We start from the raw sequence: 23959 nt of genomic DNA, 5'->3' as shown, positions 1-23959 counted from the left end.
TTTGCTATTTCTTCAAAAAATGTCAGCTTCGTCAGGCAAGATTTTCCTTTAAGGAAAGTATGCTGACTTCAGCCTATTTTATCATGTGCCTCCAAGCACTCCAAAACCTTAACCTTAACAATCAACTTCAAAATCTTCCCAACCACTGAAGTCAGACTAAGTGGCCTATAATTTCCTTTCTTCTGCCTCTCTCCATTTTTGAAAAGTGATATTTCCAGTTTTCCAGGACTCTGGAACCATGCCAGAATCAATTGATTCTTGAAAAGATCATTAGTAATGCCTTCACAATCTCTTCAGCCACCTCTTTCAGAAAGCTGAGGTGTAAACCATGTGCTCCAGCTGATTTAGCTCCCTTCAGACTTTTCAATTTTCCAAGTACCGCCTCACTAGTAGTGGCAGCTTCACTCACTTCTGCCCGTCACTCCCGAACGTCCAGTATACTGCTAGTGTCTTCCAAAATGAAAACTGATGCAAAATACTTCTTCATTCCCTTGTTTCCCATTACTACCTCCCCAGCATCATTTTCCAGTGGCTCGATATCTACTCTGGTCTGCCCTTTACACTTCATACATCTGAAGAAAGCTCTTATATCCGCTTTAATATTATTGGCTAACTTGCCTTCGTATTCTGTCTTTTCCTTTATTACTTTTTAGTTACCTTCTGCTGCTTTTTAAAAGCTTCCCAATCCTCTAACTTCCCACTAAATTTTGCTATATTATGTGCCCCTTCTTTGGCTTTTATGTTGGCTTTGACTTCTCTTGTCAGTCACGGTTGTATCATCCTCCCTTTAGAATACAGGTGTACCCCGATTTCCGAACGTTCGGTTTACGACAACTCGCTTTTACGAAAGACTTATATTAGTACCTGTTTTCGCTAACCAAAAAGGATTTTCGCTTTTACGAAAAAAAGACGCCCGCTTTATACATGTGTTTACCCCGAGTAAGACTACAATGACCGTGAAGCCTTGTGCGGGCAGTTGTTTGCGCATGCATGTACGTGCGTATGTGCCGATTTTTTTTCAAATCGATTTCGGTTTGCTGTAAGTGAAACTACACCGTACCTACAATATTTCTCCTTTATATAGGGTGTAAATTTATTATATCATTGCTGTTTTTACTATATGTTAGTGTCATTTTAGGTTTTATGTGTTATTTGCTTTGATTTGGTAGTTTTTTTTGGGTCTGGGAATGCTCAAAAAATTCTCCCATATAAATTGATGGTAATTGCTTCTTCGCTTTATGACATTTCGGATTACAAACGGTAATTTCCGCCACCTCCAACGGGATCCCACTACCAAGCACATCTTTCCTCCCTCCCACCCCCTCTGCTTTCCGCAGGGATCGCTCCCTACGCGACTCCCTTGTCCACTCGTCCCCTCCATCCCTTCCCACCGATCTCCCTCCTGGCACTTATCCTTGTAAGCGGACCAAGTGCTACACCTGCCCTTACACTTCCTCCCTCACCACCATTCAGGGCCCCAGACAGTCCTTCCAGGTGAGGCGACACTTCACCTGTGAGTCGGCTGGTGTGGTATACTGCGTCCGGTGCTCCCAGTGTGGTCTTTTATATATTGGTGAGACCCGACGCAGACTGGGAGACCGTTTCGCTGAACACCTACACTCTGTCCGCCAGAGAAAGCAGGATCTCTCAGTGGCAACACATTTTAATTCCACGTCCCATTCCCATTCTGATATGTCTATCCATGGCCTCCTCTACTGTCAAAATGAATCCAAACTCAGGTTGGAGGAACAAAACCTTATATACTGGCTGGGTAGCCTACAACCTGATGGCATGAACATTGACTTCTCTAACTTCCGTTAATGCCCCTCCTCCCCTTCTTACCCCATCCCTGACATATTTAGTTGTTTGTTTTTTTTCTCTCTCTCTGCCCATCACTCTGCCTGTTCTCCATCTCCCTTTGGTGCTCCCCCCCCCCACCGCCCCTTTCTTTCTCCTGAGGCCTCCCGTCCCATGATCCTTTCCCTTCTCCAGCTCTGTATCACTTTTGCCAGTCACCTTTCCAGCTCTTAGCTTCATCCCACCCCCTCCGGTCTTCTCCTATCATTTTGCATTTCCCCTTCCCCCCCCACTACTTTCAAATCCCTTACTATCTTTCCTTTTGGTTAGTCCTGACGAAGGGTCTCGGCCCGAATCGTCGACAGTGCTTCTCCCTATAGATGCTGCCTAGCCTGCTGTGTTCCACCAGCATTTTGTGTGTGTTGTTTACAAACGGTTTCACAGGAACGCTCTGTCTTCGGATTGCGGGGGAAACCTGCACTGCTTCTTAAGGATGTATCTATCCTGCTCCTTCCGCATTGCTCCCAGAAACTTTAGCCATTGCCGCTCTGATGTCATCACTGCTAATGTCTCCTTCCAGTCAACTTTGGCCAGCTCCTCTTTCATGCTTCTGCAATTCCCTTACTCCACTGTGATACTGATACATCTGACTTTAGCTTCTCAAATTGCTGGGTGAATTCTTTCATATTATGACCACAGCCCCTTAAGTACTCAAGCTCTCTAATCAATTCTGGTTCATTCCACAACACAGAATATCTGATCCCCTAGTGGACTGGATCATGAGCTACTCTAAAAAGCCATCTCATAGGTATTTTAGAAATTCTCTCTCTTGGGATCTAGCACCAACTGGATTTTCCAAATCTACCTGCACATTGAAATGTCCCATGACTATCATAATATTGCCCTTTTTAATGCATTTTCTATCTCCCATTGTAATTTGCAGACCACATCCTTACTACTATTTATATAACTCTCATTAGGATCTTTTTATCCTTGTAGTTTCTTAGCTCTATCCATAAACATTGTATGTCTTCTGATCCTATTTCTCTTTCTAATGATTTGATTTCATTTTTTAACAACAGAGCCACCCCACCCCCTCTGCCTACCTGCCTGTCCTGCCAATGCAATGTGTATCTGGATGTTAAGCTCTCAGCTGTAATCTTTCAGCCACAAATCTGTGGTGCCCACAATGTCATACATGCCAGTCTGGAACTGTACTACAGGTTCACCTATCTTATTCTGTGTATTGCATGCATTCAAATATAACACCTTCAGTCTTGTATTCATCACCTTCTTTGATTTTGTCCCCTGTTACATTGCTTTGACTGCAATCTTGCCCTATCATCAGCCTCTCCTTGTTAGCAGTCTCTACGCACTGCCTGTGACCAACTACCCCATCCTTACTCTGATTCCCATCCCACTACCAAATCAGTTTAAACCCTCCCAAACAGCTCCAGCGAACCCGTCTGCAAGGATGTTGTTCCCCTCGGGTAATCCGTCCCTTTTGTACAGGTCATATCTTCGCCAAATGATCTAGAAATCTGAAGCCCTGTCTCCTGCACCAGTTCCTCAACCACACATTAATCTGCCATTACATCCTGTTCTTACCCTCACTGACACATGGAATAGGCAGTAATCCAGAAATTACTTCTTTTGATGCCCTGCTTTTCAGCTTTCTACCTAGCTCCCTAAAATCTCTCTTCAGGGTTTCCTCTCCTTTCCTACCTATGTCATTGGTGCCAGTATGTACTAAGACTTCTGGCTGCTTACTTTCCCCTTTTGAACACCGTCGACCCAAACTGTGACATCCCAGACCCCAGCACCTGGAAGGCAACATGCCATCTGAATGTCTCTATCACACCCACAGAATCTCATCTCTGTTCCTCTAACTATGGAATCTCCTATCACCACTACAGTCTTCTTCACTTCTTCTCTTCTGATAGGTGGAGATAGAAGGCAATGGAAAAAAAGAAAAGAGGAGCACCAGAGGAGGCAATGGGCGGGCAGGAGATAAAGTGAGAGAAGGAAAAGGGGATGGGGAATGGTGAAGGAGAGGGCGGGGGGGGGGGGCAATACCTGAAGTTCAAAAATTCGATGTTCATGCCATCAGTTTGGAGGCTACCCAGATGGAATATAAGGTTTGTTCCGCCAACCTGAGTGTGGCCTAATCACAACAGTAGAGGAGGCCACAGATTGATATGTTGGAATGGGAATGGGGAGAGGAATTAAAATGGGTGGCCACTGGGAGAACATCAATCCCCACCTATCAGACTCCCCCTTCTTCAGTCTGTATCTCTTTCACCAATCAACTTCCCGGCTATTTACTTCATCCCTCCCAATTTTACCTGTCACCTTGTGTTTTTCTCTCCCCTGCCCCACCTTTTAAACCGACTCCTCATCTTTTTTTCTCCAGTCCTGCCGAAGGGTCTCGGCCCAAAACGTCGACTGTACTTTTTCCCGTACATGCTGCCAAGCCTACTGAGTTCCTCCAGCATTTTGTGTGTATTGCTTGGATTTCCAGCATCTGCAGATTCTCTCTTGTTTCTAAAGAGATAGATAGATAGATAGATACTTTATTCATCCCCATGGGGAAATTCAACTTTTTTCCAATGTCCCATACACTTGTTGTAGCAAAACTAATTACATACAATACTTAACTCAGTAAAAAATATGATATGCATCTAAATCACTATCTCAAAAAGCATTAATAATAGCTTTTAAAAAGTTCTTAAGTCCTGGCGGTAGAATTGTAAAGCCTAATGGCATCATTCAGGAAGGAGAAGGATGCTGAACATGCAGCAGTCTACATTGGGAGATTGGTGGAGGAGAGTCAGAACTTTAAATTTCTGAGCATGAATATATTGAATGATCTGTCCTGGGCCAGCACATAGATGCAATCACAAGGACTTTTTATTGTTCCGATTGGGTTATTTCTTGTGTAAATTTATGCTCAACTTATATTTTTCTTGAGAGTTCTCTTAAATGATTCTACAAACCTGTGATGTTGCTGTAAGTTTCTCATTGCACTTGTGCATATGACAATAAACTTGACTTTGACTTTGAAGGACATATAGTCTCAAGGAGAATGTAGAAAACTCCACAGAGAGAGCATTGGGGTCAGGAATAAACCTTCAGCTCTGGCACTTTGGGCAGCAACTCTCCTACTTGCTCCACTTCTCAGTATTTTATCCTCTTGATGATGAGCCTGATGAAAAAGGCCTGTGTCATTGTGTTGGTGATTTGCCCCAGTAGTACAGGTTCTATTACAGCTGACAGCCAAACCATATTCCTGTCGTATCAACTAATGTTATATCCTAGATATCATAAAGCACTGACTTTTACAGATGCCGGCTGTTGTTGGTAAAATCTCAGGTGGCAATGAGGACAAGCACAGGAGCGAGATAGTTCAGCTGGTTGAATGGTGGCCCGACAGCACCTTCACACTCCACATCAGCAAGACCAATGAATTGACTGTGAACTCAGGAAGGGGAAGTTGGGGGAACACACGCCTATCCTCACTGAGTGGTCACTAATGGAAATGGTGAGCAGTTTCAAGTTCTCAGATGATCCATCCTGGGCCCAATATATTGATGCAATCATGAAGAAGGCATGCCAGTGGCTCTGTTTGTTAGAAGTTTATGTGCAATGTCACCAAAGGCACTTGTAAATTTCTACATGTGGAGAGTATTCTAACTGGTATCATCACAGTCTGGTGTGGAGATTCCAACACACAGAATCACAAGAGGCTGTACAATCAGCCAACTCCACCTCAGCACAACCCTCCCCACCATCAGGGAAAACTTCAAGAGGTTGTGCCTCAAGAAGGCAGTATCATCATTAAGGACCCTCACCATCCAGGACATGCACTTGTCCTGTTATTGCCATCAGGATCCTGAAAACTCACATTCTATTATTTAAGAACAGCTTTTTTTTCCCCTCTCCGTAATATCTCCATATGGTCCATGACCCCATGAACACAACCCTGTTATTCTTTTTTCTCTGCATGATTTACTAATTTTGTAATTACAATAATTTATATCTTTGTTGCAGAACAACAAATTTCATGTCAAGTTAGTGACAGTAAATCATGTTGTGCTTCTGATAGTGTCAATGAACAGTCTGATATTTCGAGGAAGGTTGTACTTTCCCTTTGATGTTAATTTTGTAAAAAAGATACTCTGGAGCATATTATTATTTTATTATTGTGATAAAATATCCACAGTGGAATTCTCTCTTTAATGAAAGCATAATTATCTTGAGGACAATACTAAGCTCAAGAAATTATATATCATTTTAGGGGAAAATTTAGCCTTTTCCCAAGCACATTAATATCGTCTGATAGAACAGAGAGTAAACACAAAGAAGGTAAACCAAGAACTGAGAGAATGAATGGGCCTGATTTATATATATTTGTCCAGGCCATTGTTCACCTTGTCTACATTCAGCTCCGTGGAAGCTGTGAACAGGAATAGACTGGCAGCTTGTATATGTGGACATAGTTAGCCACATCATCTAAAGATTCACATTTCCCTTAGAGTCACTGTCTTACTCAACCCAATACATCACAGCACATCCCTCCTCTTCACTGATAGTGTCTAAAGGAGGCACTGCCTCAGGAAGATGACCATGATCAATGATTTCCACCATTGGACCCTGCATTATCTCATGGTTACCATCTGATACAGAAATCTAAAGTCCCACACCACCACAGCAGCTTCCCTTCAACCATTCGGTTCTTGAACCAACCTGCATAACACTAATCACCACCTCAGAATATCAACACTATAATCAATTTGATCACTTTATGCTACAATGGATATTTTTGTCCTAATTACGTTCTTTCTTGTAATAATTGTGTATAATTTATGATTAATGTATATTTTTCTTATGATTGCTGCTTATCTGATGTGACGTGCTTTGCTGAAGTACAGTAGGGTTTTTTTACACCTGTGCATTAATGTACTTATGCATTTGATAATAAATTTAACTTCACTGGTGGGGCTGTTCTTAGATTTTACAAAACCCTGATGAGAATGCACACATCTGGTCTCCCTTCCTATGGAAGGATGCACTTGTTGGAGTGCACTAATGCTTCACCTGAATTATTCGTGGGATAGGGGTTGGGGTAGTTTTGAACATAGGCCTTTGAACATAGAACAGTGCAGCAGCAGAAAAGGCCATGATATCAAATTAAATTAAACTCAGTTGCTTGAACATTATCCATATCGCTCCATTCCCTACATGGCCATGTCTGTCTGACAGCTTCTTAAACTCCTCTATTGTATTTGCTTCTCCACCAACCCTGGCAGCCCATTTTCAGGTACCCACCATTTTTGTTTGTAAAAGAAACTTGTCCAATATCTCTTTTGAACATACCCACTCCCACCACCATAAAGCTTTGCACTCTGGTATTCAACATTTTAATCCTGGGAGCAAACTTCTTACTGTCTAACCTAGCTATGCCTTTCATAATTTTATAGACTCTATCAGCCTTTGGTAAACCTCTTCTGTATCTCGTCTACAGTCTTCATCTCCATCCTGTAATGAGGTGACTATAAATGCACATAATACTGTAAGCACAAGCAAGTTTTATATGACTTCCTGATTTTTATAGTCTATTCCCCTAGCAATAAAGGTAAGTATACCATACACCTTCTTTACCACCCTATCCATTTGTGCTTCCACTTTCAGGGACTTTTGGACTTGGACCCTAAGATCCCACTGTACGTCAATAGTGTTGAGTAAATGTCCACTTAGAACACTTTCTCCTTGCTTTTGACCTCCCAAAGTTGTCATGGTTCCAGTTGGCTGTTCCCCTTTAATGCTTCTTTCTCCCTGATTATGCCCTAATTTCAGTCATTAGATCTCCATTTGCTGCTCGTTTACTCAATTACAGTAAATTGAGTTTACCTGGTTTTCATCAGAGACTGAAATAAATACGATGGTGTCACCATCATAGGTTGCCAGTTTGTTGGTTTATTCCCATGTAATAACTTTGTTTCTTGACTGCTTAGAATGGTTTGTTCCAAGTTCAGCTCCAGTTTCAAGATATTCTATGAAAACCCCGTCTCCATGTCAAGACTCCATATCAGAGCTCCGTGTCAGGATTCCTCTGGTTTGCTGTTCAATGTTCATGTCTGCGCCAGCATCCCTAACTCAATCTCCGTGCCTGTGTCCTGCACTTGGGTTCTCCTCATTTGCTCCGTGCAACAGAAGTGAAACACCTAACACTTGCTGAATTTAATCAGCACGGCTGTGGGGTAAGAGCGGAGGAACTGAATGAATGTCTCCACTGTGAGCTGACATTAATTTGATAGGCAGAATGGGCTCTTGTTAAAAGTATTTTCTGATTCACTGTTCTTTAGAAGATTACACTTTTCATCACTGATATTTAATCTTGAGGTTAGTGCTTGGGAATGAATTGGTTCACAGGGAGCAGCCTATTGATATTCAAATGCTCAATTAAAATGTCAGACAAGGAAAATCCTTTGCTAAGCATACGTGCTGGGGGGAATCACCATTTCTTACAGCTCAGAAGGAACTCTTTGTGTTTGTTGGTTTAGCTGTGGTTCAGCAAACAGCTCTCTCACAGTTTGACAGGATTTCAAGGCTCACTCTTGAGACAAGAGTACAAATGTAGTTGAGTGTGTACTGTGGGGCTGCTGCACTATGGGAAATATCATGGGTAAAGCCTTCCTTACTACTGAGCATGTCTACACTGAGTATTGTCACAGGAAAGCAGCACCTGTCATCAGGGTCCCCCACCACCCAGGACGTGCTGCCATCAGATACAGAAGCCTCAGGACTCACACTACCAACCAGATTCAGAAACAGTTAATCAGGCTCTTGAAGCAAAGGGGATAACTTCCTGACGAAGGGTCTCAGCCCGAAATGTCGACTGAACTTCTCCCTACAGATGCTGCTTGTCCTGCTGCTTTCCACCATCGTTTTGTGTGTTTTGCTTAACTTCACTCTACTTCATTTACCCCATCCCACAACCTATGGACTCACTTTCAAGGACTCTTCATCTCATGTTCTCGATATTTATTGTTTGTTATTATTATTTCTTTATTTTTGTATTTGCAGTTTTTGTACACTGATTGAATGCCCAAGTTGGTGTGGTCTTTCATTGATTCTATTATGGTTATTATTCTGTTATGAATTTATTGAGAAAATGAATCAGTGTTGTATATGGTAACATATATGTACTTTAATAATAAATTTACTTTGAACTTTGAAGCTTTTAAATGAAATGTTATACTGGGGACTCAGCAACACACAAAATGATAAAGGAAAAAGGCTCTTTTTTTAAAAAAAAAAAGGCTCTAAAGGTAATTCAGGAAATTATAGGCCGGTAAATTTGATGTCGGTAGTAGGTAAATTATTGGAAGGAGTACTAAGAGATAGGATCTACAAGTATTTAGAGAGACAGGGACTTGTTAGGGAGAGTCAACACGGCTTTGTGCATGGTAGGTCATGTTTAACAAATCTATTAGTTTTTTGAGGAGGTTACCAGGAAAGTGAATGAAGGGAAGGCAGTGGATGTTGTCTACATGGACTTCAGTAAGGCCTTTGACAAGGTCCCACATGGGAGGTTAGTTAGGAAGATTCAGTCACCAGGTATACATGGAGAGGTAGTAAATTGGATTAGACTTTGGCTCAATGAAAGAAGCCAGAGAGTGGTAGTGGAGGATTGCCTCTCTGAGTGGAGGCCTGTGACTAGTGGTGTGCCACTAGTTATTTGTCATCCATTTGTCATCCATTGTTATTTGTCATCTATATCAATTATCTGGATGATAATGTGGTAAATTGGATCAGCAAATTTGCTGATGATACAAAGATTGGAGGTGTATGGATAGTGAGGAAGGTTTTCAAAGCTTGCAGAGGGATCTGGACAAGCTGGAAAAATGGGCTGATAAAAGGCAGATGGAGTTTAATGCAGACAAGTGTGAGGTATTGCACTTTGGAAGGAAAAACCAAGGTAGAACATACAAGGTAAATGGTAGGACACTAAGGAGTGCAGTGGAACAGAGAGATCTGGGAGTACAGATACAAAATTCTCTAAAAGTGGCATCACAGGTAGATAGGGTAGTAAAGAGAGCTTTTGGTACTTTATAAATCAAAGTATTGTGTATAAGAGTTGGAATGTTATGGTGAGGTTGTATAAGGCATTGGTGAGGCCGAATTTGGAGTGTTGTGTGCAGTTTTGGTTACCGAATTACAGGAAGGATATTAATAAGGTTGAAGGAGTGCAGAGAAGGTTTACAAGGATGTTGCTGGGACTTGAGAAACTGAGTTACAGAGAAAGGTTGAATAGGTTAGGACTTTATTCCCTGGAACGTAGAAGAATAAGGGGAGATTTGATAGAGGTATATAAAATTACGATGGGTATAGATAGAATGAATGCAAACAGGCTTTTTCCACTGAGGTTAGGGGAGAAAAAAAAAACCAGAGGTCATGGGTTAAGAGTGAAGGGGGAAGAGTTTAAAGGGAACATTGGGGGGGGGGCTTCTTCACACAGAGTGGTGGGAGTGTGGAATGAGCTGCCAGATGAAGTTGTAAATGCGGGCTCACTTTTAACATTTTAAGAAAAACTTGGTCAGGTATATGGATGAGAGGTGTATGGAGGAATATGGTCCAGGTACAGGTCAGTGGGACTAGGCAGAAAAATGGTTCAGCACAGCCAAGAAGGGCCAGAAGGCCTGTTTCTGTGCTGTAATGTTCTATGGTTCTAACCCAGCAGGCCAGGCAGCATCTATAGAAAAGACTAAATAGTCGATGTTTTGGGCAGAGATCCTTCATCGGGTCTTTTAATCTTTTCCATAAGCTTTCTAATTGAAGACTCCATCCACCATGGACGTTCTCTTTTCCCCTTTCCCACTGGGCAGAAGATGGAAAAAGCCTGAAAGCTCGTACCACAAGGCTCTAGGACAGCTTCTAGCCCACTGTATCAGACTCTGAAACAGCCCTTGGACGATAAGACCACTTCCTGACCTCACAATCTACTTTGTTATGATCTTGCATTTTATTGTCTACCTGCACTGCAGTTTCTCTGTAGCTTTTGTACTTTATTCTGCATATTTATCTTGTTCTATCTCAATACACTGTATAATGAACAGGATATAAGACCCTGCAAATGGAAGAAGTGCTACACCTGCCCCCACACTTCTTCCCTCACCACCATCCTAGGCCCCAGACAGTCCTTTCAGGTGAGGCACCACTTCACCTGCGAGTCAGCTGGGGTGATATACTGTATCCGGTGCTCCTGATGTGGCCATTTATACATTGGGGAGACCCACCGCAGACTGGGAGACTGTTTCGCCGAACACCGGCGCTCAGTCCTCCAGCAGTGGCGGGATCTCCCTGTGGCCACACACTTCAATTCCACAGACCACTCCCACTCCGATATGTCTGTCCACGGCCTCCTCTACCGTCAAGATGAGGCCACACGCAGGTCGATGGAGCAATACCTTATCTCCTGCCTGGGTAGCCTCCTACCTGCCAGCATGAACATTCAACTCACAGACCTCCATTGATACCCCTGCCCCCCCCCCCCCACCCCCATCTCTATCTATTATTTTAGTCTGGTTCTCTTTCTCTCTTTCCTCCCTCACTATAATCTCCCCCCAGCCCTACCTTTCTTTCTCTTTTATTTCCCATAATTCTCCACCTTCCCCCAGCCCATTTCCCTCCAGCCTATCATTTCCCAGCTCTCTACTTTATCCCTCCCCCCACTTCTTATTCCCCCTCGACCATCCCATGTTACTTCACTCCTGATGAAGGGTTTCGGCCCGAAACGTCATCACTACCTCCTCCCATAGATGCTGTCTGGCCTGCTGAGTTCTGCCAGCATTTTGTGTTTTTATTAGGATGTAAGACCAGCTTGTCGCTGCATCTTGGTCCATTTGACAACAACACACCAATACCAATACTAATACTTATTTTGTAATTTATAGTAATTTATGTCTATGCACTTCAGTGTTGCTACAGATTTCATGTGGCAGTGATAATAAGCTGCTTCTGAGTGTTAATGGGTGATTGATGGTCAGCACAGGCTCAGTGGACCAGAGGGTCTCTTTCCATGCTGTATCTCTTTGGGACTCTATGACTCACCTCTGGATGGATCCAGGTTCAGTCCTGACCTCCAGTGCTGTCTGTGTGCAGTTCACATGCTCCCCCTATGGACATGTAGGCTTGTCCAGGTGCTCTGTTTTCCTCCCACAGCCCTACATCAGCTGGGTGATTAATTGCTTTCTGCTGTAGGTGAATGAAAGATGTGAGTGAGTACAAGTTGCAAGGAAGTGGGATGAAGCGATTTCCCCCCCCCGTGTCGTATTGGCATGGTCCTGGTGCTATCCTTCTATGTCTTTCTAAGTGTTGACACAGGCCACCACAAATGGTGAAATCTGAAGCAAGAATATGCTGGAGGATCTCAGCAGGTCAAGCAGCATCTGTTGGGGTGGGGGTGGGGGGGGGGGGAGGAGGAACTGTTGATGTCTCAGGTTGAAAATGAATGGGTTGCAGGGTTTTGACCCAAAATGCTGACAATTCCTTCCCTCCCACTTCATGACACTGAGTACCTCCAGCAGATTGTTTGTTGCCCTTAATGTGATGTTATGAAAAATATTTCAAATGTACTGCATATACTGGAAGCACAAGCCTTATTGTTCTTTCAAGATCTGTCCAATTATTCAGAGCCCATATATTGCCATTCTCCCCACTCACCCCCCCCCCCCCCCCCACACACACAGTTTTTTTCTTTGGCAGTTCCCTTTGTTTAAACCCACAATGAACTCGTTGGCACTGTCTTCTTGGGCACTGCGTCCCAGATCGCAGCTCGCTGCATTTAAAATGAATTCTTGTCTTTCACTGGTTTTTAGCCAACGTCTTAAATCCGGCTATCAGTGCTCTTGCCAATGGAAGCAGCTTTTCTCTATTGCTCGATGCAGAAGGAAAATGCCACAAGATCATTCAGTACCTCAGCCAGGAGGAAAATGAAGTTGTTTCTGGTCTGAAACTAAATGTAATCTTGCTTTGTTTTAGATCAAACAAAGTTAACAACAATTCTGTGCCATTAGCTGAAATCTATACAGCTCCAATGATACTGATTTAATTCAATTAGTTTTTAATTAACAACTTTCATTGAAGTCAACAGTAAATGGTTTTCATAAACATTTTTGCCAGCTTTCAGGGCACCATTTGACCACATCATTTGTACTGGAAAGCAAAATGAATCGATTTGTTTTGTTTGACAATTCATGTAGCCTTTTAGAAATTTCTCCACAGAGAGATTAATCACATCTTGCTGATGTTTAAAGAAATGAGGATAAGTATATTTGAAATTCAAGAGTGATTTGATTTTCTCCTTGTGCCGACATTGTTGAATGTTGTCTGATCATTTTAGGCTTTGTTTTAATTTGATAGGTCCCCCAATCTCCAGACATTTTGGTTCAATATTCTATGCTGTCATTTATTCTGTGGGTGAATCTTATTTCACCCTACTTTTGAACAGAGCATCAGGCTAAAGAGTTGGCCAATGGGAACTGAGACACAAAATCTGTCACTCACAAGTTTGTAATTTTCAATTCTCTTCTCCAGTGGTTTTTAAAAGTCATGGACTTCAAGTGGCAGATCTTTTGATAGTAGTGAAATCAAAGGATGTAGGGACTGAACATGAACATTTTCGAGTATTCAGCATGATCTTACTAAATGATGGAACAAAAATTGTGGAGTAAAGATACCACTTTACAACCAAGAAAGTGCAGAAGAACGGTTACATCCTTAGGAAGCTATGAAATTTGGCATGTCTCCTTTGGTCCTCATCAATTTTATCCAAGCACTAAGGAGAGTGTCCTATCTAGATGCATCACAGCTTAGTATGGGAATTGCTCTGCCACAGGTTGTTAGGGACAGGTCAGCACATCATGGAAACCACCATGAACTCTGTCTACACTTATCAATGCTTTGATAAAGGAGCCAACATAATCGAGAATCTTTCCCGACCTGGACATTCTCTCTTCTTCTCTTTTCCATTGGGCAGAAGACACAAAAGTTTGAGGGCAGATTGCACCATGTTCAAAGTCAATTTATATCCCTTTGTTATCTTCTATTCAGCTTCAATCCCAAGTGTTCATCTTTATTGTACAAGAGGTCCTTTCAAGAGTCTTAGAACAGTGGGTTAGAAACTGTCCTTGAACCTAGTGGTACATGTTTTCAGTCTTTTATACTTTTCTCTAATGAGAGGGTGGAGAAGAGAAAATGTTCAGGGTTGGTCAGGCTGACTGCTGTACTGAGGCAGCAAGAAGTACAGTCAGTAGAGGGGAGGATGGTTCCTGTGATTTGTTCTTAACTCTGCAGTTGCCATACCAAACTATTATGCATCCAAACAAAATGTCTTCTATGGTACATTGCTAAAATTTGGGAAGAGTCAACAGGCACATGATGAATTTCTTTAGTCTCCTGAGGTCAGCTTTCATGGCTGTGACATTGAGTTGAATTGACTTTATTACTTACATTCTTCATATACATGCGGAGTAAAAATCTTTGTTACATCTCCATCTAAATGTGCAATGTGCAATTTATAGTAATTCAGAATCAGGTTTACTATCACTGGCATGTGATGTGAAATTTGTTAACTTAGCAGCAGCAGTTCAATGCAATACATAATCTAGAAGAGAGAAAATAATAATAAACAAGTAAATCAATTATGTATATGGAATATATTTTTTAAATGTGAAAAAACAGAAATACTTTATATTTAAAAAGAGAGGTAGTGTCCAAGGGTTCAATGTCCATTTAGGAATCGGATGGCAGAGGGGAAGAAGCTGTTCCTGAATCGCTGAGTGTGTGCCTTCAGGCTTCTGTACCTCCTACCTGATGGTAACAGTGAGAAAAGGGCATGCCCTGGGTGCTGGAGGTCCTTAAAAATGGATGCTGCCTTTCTGAGACACTGCTCCCTAAAGATGGTACTTTGTAGGCTAGTGCCTAAGATGGAGCTGACTAGATTTACAACCTTCAGCTTCTTTCGGTCCAGTACAGTAGCCCCTCCATACCAGACAGTGATGCAGCCTGTCAGAATGCTCTCCACGGTACAACTATAGAAGTTTTTGATTGTATTTGTTGACATGCCAAATCTCTTCAAACTCCTAATAAAGTATAACCGCTGTCTTGCCTTCTTTATGACTACATCGATTTGTTGGGACCAGGTTAGATACTCTGATCAATATTTGTAATCAATATGGTTGGACAGGAAAGGCTATTGATGTTCACATCTAGGAACTGGAAGCTCTCAATCTCAGCATCGTTGATGTAGACAGGAGCACATGCACCACTTCCTTTCTGAAGTCGATGACCATCTCACTTATCTCATTGAGGGAATGGTTGTCATCCTGACACTATGTCACAAAGTTATCTATCTCCTTCCTGTACTCTGACTCAACATTATTTGAGATTCGGCCCAGTACAGTGGTATTATCTGCAAATGTAGATGGAGCTAGAGCAGAACTTGATCATGTAGCCATGAGTGTACAGGGACAGAGTAGGAAGCTGCAGACACAGCCTTGTGGAGCTCCATTGTTTAGAATAATCATGGCTGAGGTGCTGCTGCCTATCCTTACCAAATACGAGTCTTTTGATCAAAAAGTCAAGAATTCAATTGCAAAGGGAGGGACTGGAGTTTGGTGATGAACTTGCTTGGAATAGTATTATTTAAGGAAGAAGTGTATACAATAAAATACAGTCTGATGTAGGTGTCTTTACTGTCTAGGTGTTCCAGAGATGAATGTAGGTCCAGGGAGATGAAAACCATTGTATAACAGTTTTGGTGGTAGACAATTTTCAGTGGTCCGATGTTGTCTTAGAGGATGGTGTGCTATGACCAGCTTCTTGAAGGATTTCATGATGGTAGATGTTAGAGAAACTGGGCAGTAATTTGTCTTTCTTTCAGTACTGGATGATAGTGGTCTTCTTAAAGCAGGAGGGAGCTCCAGTCTGAGGGAGGGAGAAGTTAATAATGGCTGCAAATACCTCTGCCAGGTGATCTGCACAGGATCTAGGGACACAGTCAGCAACGCCATCTTGTTCTGAATTTTCCACAGGTTCACACTCCAGAAGACTGATTTTATGTCTGCAATGGTAACTACAGATCAAAGTGCACTAGAGACTGTCAGGAAGAATGTGACATATCCTTTCCCTTCTGTTTAAAATTTGCATAGGAAGTTCATGAGGAAGGGAGGTGCTGATGTTGGTGATGCTGCCTGACTTTGTTTTTGTTATAGTATCTTAACCATGTTTACAGCTGGACTGAAACTCAATCCTGTACTGATACTGCCCCTCAGCATCTCAGATACCTTTACAAAGGTCATATCTTGATTTCTTATAAAGGTCAGTGCCATTTGAACGGTGCAGATCTCAACTTCAGAAGAGAGTGCATGGTATGGTAGCATTGCAGTTAGCACAATGCCATTACAGCACCAGTGACTTGGGTTCAAATCCGCCACTGTCTGTAAAGAGTTTGTATGTTCTTCCTGAGACCATGTGGGTTAACCCCCCCCCCCACATTCCAAAGACATACAGGTTAGTAGATTAGTTGGTCACATGGGTGTAATTGGTCATTATGGGCTTGTTGCTGTAATTCTAAATAAGAAATAAGGAAAAGGTCTCCCTGTTCATCCTTGGAAACATTGCATTCTCTTTTCCTTTTTCTTATGCATGGAATTACAAAAGATTTTCTCTGTATCTCAGTAAACAAAAGATTTTCTCTATTTCAATACATTTGACAGCAATAAACCAACAACCACAGTTTTAATAAAATTTGTATCCTTTCTTTTCAGCTCAAGGTTTTACTCAATTTCTTCGCATAGGACAAAACAATTATCCCAGAATTCAAACTTGATTATTCTCTTTATTTCATTTTATTCTCGTTTTGAAATTTTTCCTTTTTTTACAATTTGCTTGGAAAAATAATTCACATCCAATTATTCATGAAGCAAAGGTGCTTGAGGCAGCTTTGATAGCTATTTCCCACAAACATTTGCAGCACAAAAAACACTGGCTTCTAAAATAAAATGAGGCAAATTAGAAATACAACGAACCATAGCAACTAACGTTAAAGCTTTTTATAATTTAGTGTATCCAATTAAAATAAAGCACTCGTGTTAATTCAATATGAGTGCTAATTTGATAGAGGGTTCTAAATTAAATGTTTATGCACTGTATTCAAACAAAGACAACCTCTGCGGACCAGTTTAAATGAGTGTAGCAGAAGTGGCCAAACTTTCCAACTGATTGATTATAGTTCCAATCGTGGTTCATGTTCAGCTTGAAAGTCTAGTGCAAGTGAACTGTTCCCTTACAGAGGAGTTAGAATAGGAAGCCAACAAGCAAGAACATCAGGGAGTGGAGTAAAGGGACAAAGAAACAGAACAGTTACTGGAAGTTGGAGAATCCAGTGTTCCTACCACCAGGTTGTAGACTACCTGGGCAGAATATGAGGAATTGTTCCTCTAGTTTGTGTTTAACCTCTGCTTGGTAGTGGAAGAAGCTGAGGACAAGCACATTGGTGTAGAGATGAGGAGGAAATTAAAATTGCTGGATTCCAGGAGACATGGACAATTATGGCAGACAGAGCAAAGGAGTTCGATGAAGCAGTCATTTGTTTTTGCCCATGGGAGCATCGGATGCAATAAATAACACTGGAGGATTTGCAGGTGAAGGGCTGTCTCAACTGAAAGGAAGAGGTCCTGGTGAAACTGCTCTGCATCATCTCTTCAGCAATCCCTCTTGAATGGGACACAACACTCCAGCTGTGGCCTGACTACAATGTGTTTCAATCTGCTTTGGCAGCAGACAAAGTTCATTATTCCTAACTCTATGTGGAAGATTAACTCCATCATTGGTGTAAGTCTGGGAGATTTGTGTATGTGTGACAGAGAACACTTGCCCAAACATTAGGTAATTTCATGCATCATTGGCCAGACCTTGGAATCTGTCACAAATAAATCTTAGTTCCTGCTACATAGTTTCACACATGGTAAAGAAAAATCCTCCCAAAGTGAATAGCACATATAAAGTGCTGGTGGAACTCAGCAAGTCAGGCAGCATCTATGGAGGGGAATTCTGGCATCTTCAATCTCTCCCCCACTTTCCACAGGGATCTCTCTCTACAGGACTCCCTTGTCCATTCAGGGCCACATTCAGCCTGTCCTGGTGAAGTGACACTTCACCTGCAAATCTGTTTGGGCTATCTATGCATCTGGTGCTCCTGGTGCAGCCCCCTCTATATCAGTAAGACCTGATGCAGATTGGGGTACCACATTATCAAAAACCTTTGCTCTGTCTGCTTCAAAAGACAGGATCTCCTGGTGGCTGTCGAACATTCTTCTGTGATTCAAGTTTAATCTGCAAATTGCCACTTCGCATGTGAGATGGCTTTCTGGAGTTCGTACCTGGACTTCTTGTACTTTGCTGGGTTGTCAGTCTGGAGTGCCGCTGATTTGGTCCTCTGCAGTTTGTGGATCTCTTGGTTCATCCAGAGCTTCTAGGTGGGTAAGACAATGATTTTGTGAGGGCATACTCATTCATGAGTGTCATTATAAAGTCTGTGTCAACTGTGATGTATTCATTTACGTCCTGTCATGTGTCCTTGAACATTGCCCCAGTCCACCGACTCATAGCTGCCCCTCTGTCTCCTGTGATGACCTCTTTGTTGTCCTTACCCTAGTGCCTTCCTGTTTAGGTTCTGCCTGTGATGGTGCTGACGAAGCTCATGAAAAACATTGGAGTGGTGAAGGCACACAGCGGGTTGGCTGAAATTCCAATTATAGCATCAATGTACAGGAGCTGCTCACCTCCATCATGGGTAATTAAAAGGTCATCGAGAGTCGGTCAAACAGCCAGTTTTCAGATACAATCGGGTGGGAGGAGGACAGCCAGATGGTTGGATTTCCTGAAGTGAGGTCGAGGGATGCTGTGCTTGATGGTAGTGTAGCAATAGTTGAGTGCTGGGTCTTCTGCTGCTGCAGGTGATGTTCTGATGGTAGCTGGGCAGAGATTTCTTCAAGCTAATCTGATGTAAGCCCCTGGCAAGGATGTGAACGGTGTTAGGGTAGGCTGTTTCTTGTTTGCTAGTCATGGCACTCAACAGATTGAGTGCGAGCTTGACATCTGCCTTTGGTGGTACGTAACCTGCAGTCAGGATCACATTGGAGAACCCTCTCAGTAAGTAGAATGGTGAACACTTAATCATTAGATGTTCCAGGTTGGGAGACAAGACCACTCTGTCTAAGCATCATGGTGAGTTTATCATGATGCTGATACCACTGCCTCTGCCCTTTCTTGTGATATCACTGTTCGATCCACCCAGTGGACTGAGAGACCCTTGGGTTGGGGTGAGGGTGAGTGTGAGTCATATCTCAATGAAACAGAACACAGGAAACTGTCATTTCTCTCTGATACAGTGATCGTGCCCTTAGGTTATCTATCTTGCTCTCCAGTGACTGTACATTGGCCAGGAAGTTGCTAAGAAATGGTGGCCGTGTTCCTCGTCGATTCAATCTGGACTGAAGACCCCCTGCAACATCCTCAGCCCCCAACTCTACTCACGCACAACTCTGAGGCCAGATTCTGCTCTACCTCCATCTAGAAGTTAGTAGGCCAGATCTCAAATAATAATGAGTCAGAATACAGCAAGGTGATAGAGAATCTGGTGACAACAAGATGCTAACAAGACAGCTGATCAACAACATCAGGGAGGTGGCGCACATGCTCCTGTTTACATCCACAGTGTTGAGGCTGAGAGGTTGGTAGCTTCAAGATCCTTGAAATGAACATCACCAATAACCTGACTTGATCCAGCAACACTGATGCCCTAGTCAAGAAAGCTCACTAGTGCCTCTACTTCTTCAGCATGTCCCCTTTGACCTTTTTTATAGATGCACCACAGAGAACAAAACTGCTCCACGCCTGTCTGTAATAAATCGACGAGAGTTGTATGCAAAGCTCAGCACATATGGAAGCCAGCCTTCTCTCCATGTCTTCACTTCTCACTGCCTTGGTAAGGGAGCCAATATAATCAAAGGCCCAACCCACACCAGATATTCTTTCTTCTTCCAACAACTCCCATCACACAGGAATTGCAAAAGCCTGAAGGTGTGTACCACCAGGCTCAAGGACAGCTTCTACCCTGTTGTTATGAGACTATTGAACAGTTCTCTAGTATGATCAGCTAGACTGTTGACCTGACAGCCTACCTCTTTGTGACTTTGTCTGCCTGCACAATCTGTTTGCTAAAATTTGTAACCCTCTATTCTGCATTGGGTTATTGTTTACTCCTGAAATACCTCAATGCACTGATATGATTAAAGATCCGTATGAATGGCATGCAAAACAAAATCTATCTCTGTATTTCACTATATCTGACAATAATAAACCAATTAACCTAAAAATTGAGCTTCCAGGTGGCCCAACCTAGAAAACTCCAAGACGTCTGTTCTAACTACCAATTCACGAGCTGATACAACAGCAGCAGCTTGCATTGTCATTACTGAATCCATCATGATTAATATTTACAACTTAACCCAGCATCAGACAGTTTAGACAAAAGAATCTCTGATTAAATATTTGCTGAAGGTCTAGATATAAAATTTGCTCTCACTGAAAAAAACAATGTTCAATTATATTGGGTCATCTTGTCTTGTCTCACACTATATTCCATTACAATTATTATAAGTAACCTTACTAAAGCCACTTAGAACTCCTCTTATTGAAATGAACTCCATTGTTCTCAATATTAAGTCAAACACAGCTGTCATTTTTCAGAAAAGAATGATTTTATTCTTGAAAAATACCATTGCATTCTGCAAGTTTCATTTGTGCACTTCATGGTTTACAATTCAAGTGGTGAGATATAGCTGTTTTAGTTTCTTTATGCATAGCTTGTGGACATCACTGGAAAGGCTGGTATTTAAAAAAAAAATTAAAAATGTTGAGTTTGTCATATTTGCCAAGTGCATTGAAAAATATACTTAAAACAGCATCACAAGCACACGCTAGTCACATTCACAAGAAAACGTAAACATAAATTAAATACAAGGTTGTCAAGCCGAGGAGTGGTAGTGGGGACAAGCTCCCACGACCTAAAAATGCTCCTCACGGCATGTGCCTCAAATAGTCTCTGACAACCAAGTCCAACTCCTGGCCTTCTTGTGTGACTTAGCCTCTAAGCCTGGTGGAACTGTTTCTACTGACAGGAGAAGGGGTGAAGGTGGGTCCTGGCGCCTGAAAACCAGTGCTTCGGGTAGATGGAGCTCGTCAGCCTGGGAAGGCAGTCTATCTAAGAGAGGGAAAACTCGGATTTCAAACCTCTGCTGCCTTGCAACCATACCCACTCATGGGAAAGACTTTGGGAATAAACCCTGAGGACAAATCCGCAGCTGGACTCCCTCAGGCAGTCGGAGGTTGCCTTCAACTTTGCTCTGGCAACTCCTGCGACGACACTGGTGCCAAGCTGTATCAGCCCTTGCCCTTCCCTTGGACAACATGAGTGGCGTGGAGAGGGAGACTTGCTGCATGGGCAACAGCCGGTCTTCCATAAAACCTTGCCCAGCCCTACGCCCTGGAAACCCTCTATTCCCACCAAATTAAATACAATTTAATTAAATTAAATACAATTAAATACAAATTAAATACAAATTAATTAAAAAAGAAACCCAAAGAAATTCATTTTACACTCCGTGTCCACTTTATTAGGCAGCTCCTGTAAATTTCCTCCCCATTCTGATACTTGGTCTGAACAACAATTAAATCTCTTCTTCCTTTTTTAATGTTTAATGGCAGTTGGCAGAACATAAGGTACATTACTGCCACATACTGAGTTGGAGTGTGGAGCAAAGAGGCAGGAAGTATGTCCACTAAATCCCTCCTCCCAAAAAACAAATAATATCAAAAGGTCTAATGCTTTTTAGAAAGTCAGATACACACTTATATACATTTACAATGGCAGTGATGTCCTCACAAACTTTCCATGTTAAACTGTGTCCGTGCCAAAGATCTCAATTTAGCAGTTATATGTTTCCTTTGCACCTTACAGAAACTGTATTCAAACACGATATGCTGGACCGTTTCTTGACAAGTACACTCCCTACCAATGCCTGTTCATTTTGAACAAAGAATTGCTCAATCTAGTGGGTCCAATATGTAAATGTGTAAGTATAACTTCTTCCCTCCTTTTATATCCATCTGCCAGTTGAGTTCCCACCATCCTATGAATTTTATACAAATATCTTCCTTTCTTTTTCTTACCCCAATTTGGTTGTCACAGTGATCAAATGGACTTTTAAAATAATGTCTATCACTTCGCTTCCTTCAACCCCAACATGGGCAGGGACCCACATGAAATGTATACCTAAGCCTAGACCCAGCAGCCTCAACACATTTTGTCCAATTTGAAGAAGAATGCTGGCTCAAACAAGAGGAAATCTGCATTTGTTGGAAATTCAAGCAACACACACAAAATGCTGGAGGAACTCAGCAGGCCAGGCCGCATCTATGGAAAAAAATACAGTCGATGTTTCAGGCTGAGACACCTCATGATGTCTGGCCTTCAATTTGAAATACCTGTTTTAATAGATATCAAAATCGAGAATGAATCACAGCATACTTCATTGACCCATTTCAAGGCTATTCTCAGATATGAATACTGATACTATCTGATAATCTTTTCTTAATTGTCACTTGAAACTTTGTAACATAAACAGAAACACCTGAATGACCTGTCACTGAATCTTTTGAACCATTGGTGTAGATGTGTAAGAAGTCATAATATCTGCCTTGAATATATTGCTGAACTCTCTGTGCCACTGATATACAATCACTCCTCATCTTGATCTGTTTCTGAATGTCCAAATCAACAACAGGCAAAGGGAAAAACCATGGAGGACTGACAGAAAGGGGTACACTGGGATCATATTCCACATTAAACAACCCAAGATTCTTTGTCCATTCATTTCCCAGAAGTGAAGATCATATGAATACAGTGCTCCCAACACTCTGCTAATGTTGCCAGTATTGGATGACCAACTGTATGTCCTCTTATGTTAACCCATTGTTAACTGTAACCTGTGTAAAGATACATCTCCAATTTCTATTAGTAAAGCCAACATTGTGGATGATTTAATAGCACCACAACATAATCTCAATGCTTGAGCTTGAAGTTTAGCTTGAAGTAAGACCATAGGTGAGGCTGACCCATAATCAAAGACAGATATGATTAAAGCAATATACATTTAAGTGACCTCCTAATCACACCCCAATCATACTCAACTAAGCATTTGAACACATTAAGGGTTTTTTTTTTTTTACACTCCTCTGGAATTTTATTCACAAAGTACAACTTCCACATCCACATACCTAGAAACTTTACCACTGAGTCTTGTTTAAGAGATTTATCATATAAAATAAGACCATTTCTAAAATGTTCCTTTTAGAAAATCATTTGAATCTTTGCAACAGAAAACTTGAAACCCCACCGATATACCAATTCCTCTACTTCAGTGGTTTTCAGACTTTTTCTGCTCATGGCCCACGTGTGGCTTTCATTTATCTCCGTGGCCCTCACCCTGCATGGTCTCCACTAATTGCTAAAGTTCCTTTTGGTCAGCTGTATTAGTTATTCTAATATACAGTCAATATTTATGTTTTAACCAGTTATGGGTATTATTGTGTTAATTATAATGTTACAGGTACAAATGAAAAATAAAACTATATCAAAGCTCTGAAAAGGGTACTTTATTTATAATACATAATATCCTTTCAACCAGCAATGAAATGAGCACTTAATATTGTTACTTTGGGTATTTAGTGAAACCCTTGAAACTAATGCAAACTAATGCAAGTTTTTGAGTATCTAATTGTATTTTGGTTAATGATAATCGAAGATCACCTATTTTCACAACATCAGGATGGTTTTGAGCTTTTGATAGCAAGTGAAGAGCTGGACTAAAACCACATTTAAGTAGATAAGAGGAGGGAAATCCAATTAAAAACAACTTTGCCTTCTCCCAGAGCTGTGGAAACTTATTTTGAACATCACTAGTTATCCAGGAATTTTGTTAGCTGTGTTTGAATTTTGCTTGAGCTGTTATATCACTCTGCAGCTCAATAAGAC

General features: G+C 41.7%; 1 long non-coding RNA gene across 2 annotated transcripts in view; it reads left to right on the top strand.

Moving 5' to 3' along the window:
• The first annotated feature begins 1006 nt into the window (after positions 1-1006).
• Positions 1007-23959, top strand: part of LOC140731642 (uncharacterized) — a 43938-nt gene continuing 20985 nt past the window's right edge. Inside the window, exon 1 of one of the 2 annotated variants that reach the window (XR_012099887.1) lies at positions 1007-1039. This is a non-coding gene — a long non-coding RNA (uncharacterized lncRNA). Of the gene's footprint in view, positions 1040-21889; positions 21999-23959 lie in introns of those variants that run through there. The other variant, XR_012099894.1, reaches the window with a different exon arrangement.

The sequence above is a fragment of the Hemitrygon akajei genome, chromosome 1, assembly GCF_048418815.1.
Source record: "Hemitrygon akajei chromosome 1, sHemAka1.3, whole genome shotgun sequence".
Lineage (NCBI taxonomy): Eukaryota > Metazoa > Chordata > Chondrichthyes > Myliobatiformes > Dasyatidae > Hemitrygon > Hemitrygon akajei.
Note: the sequence above shows the minus strand (reverse complement) of the source record. Positions and strands in the feature narration are given on the sequence as shown.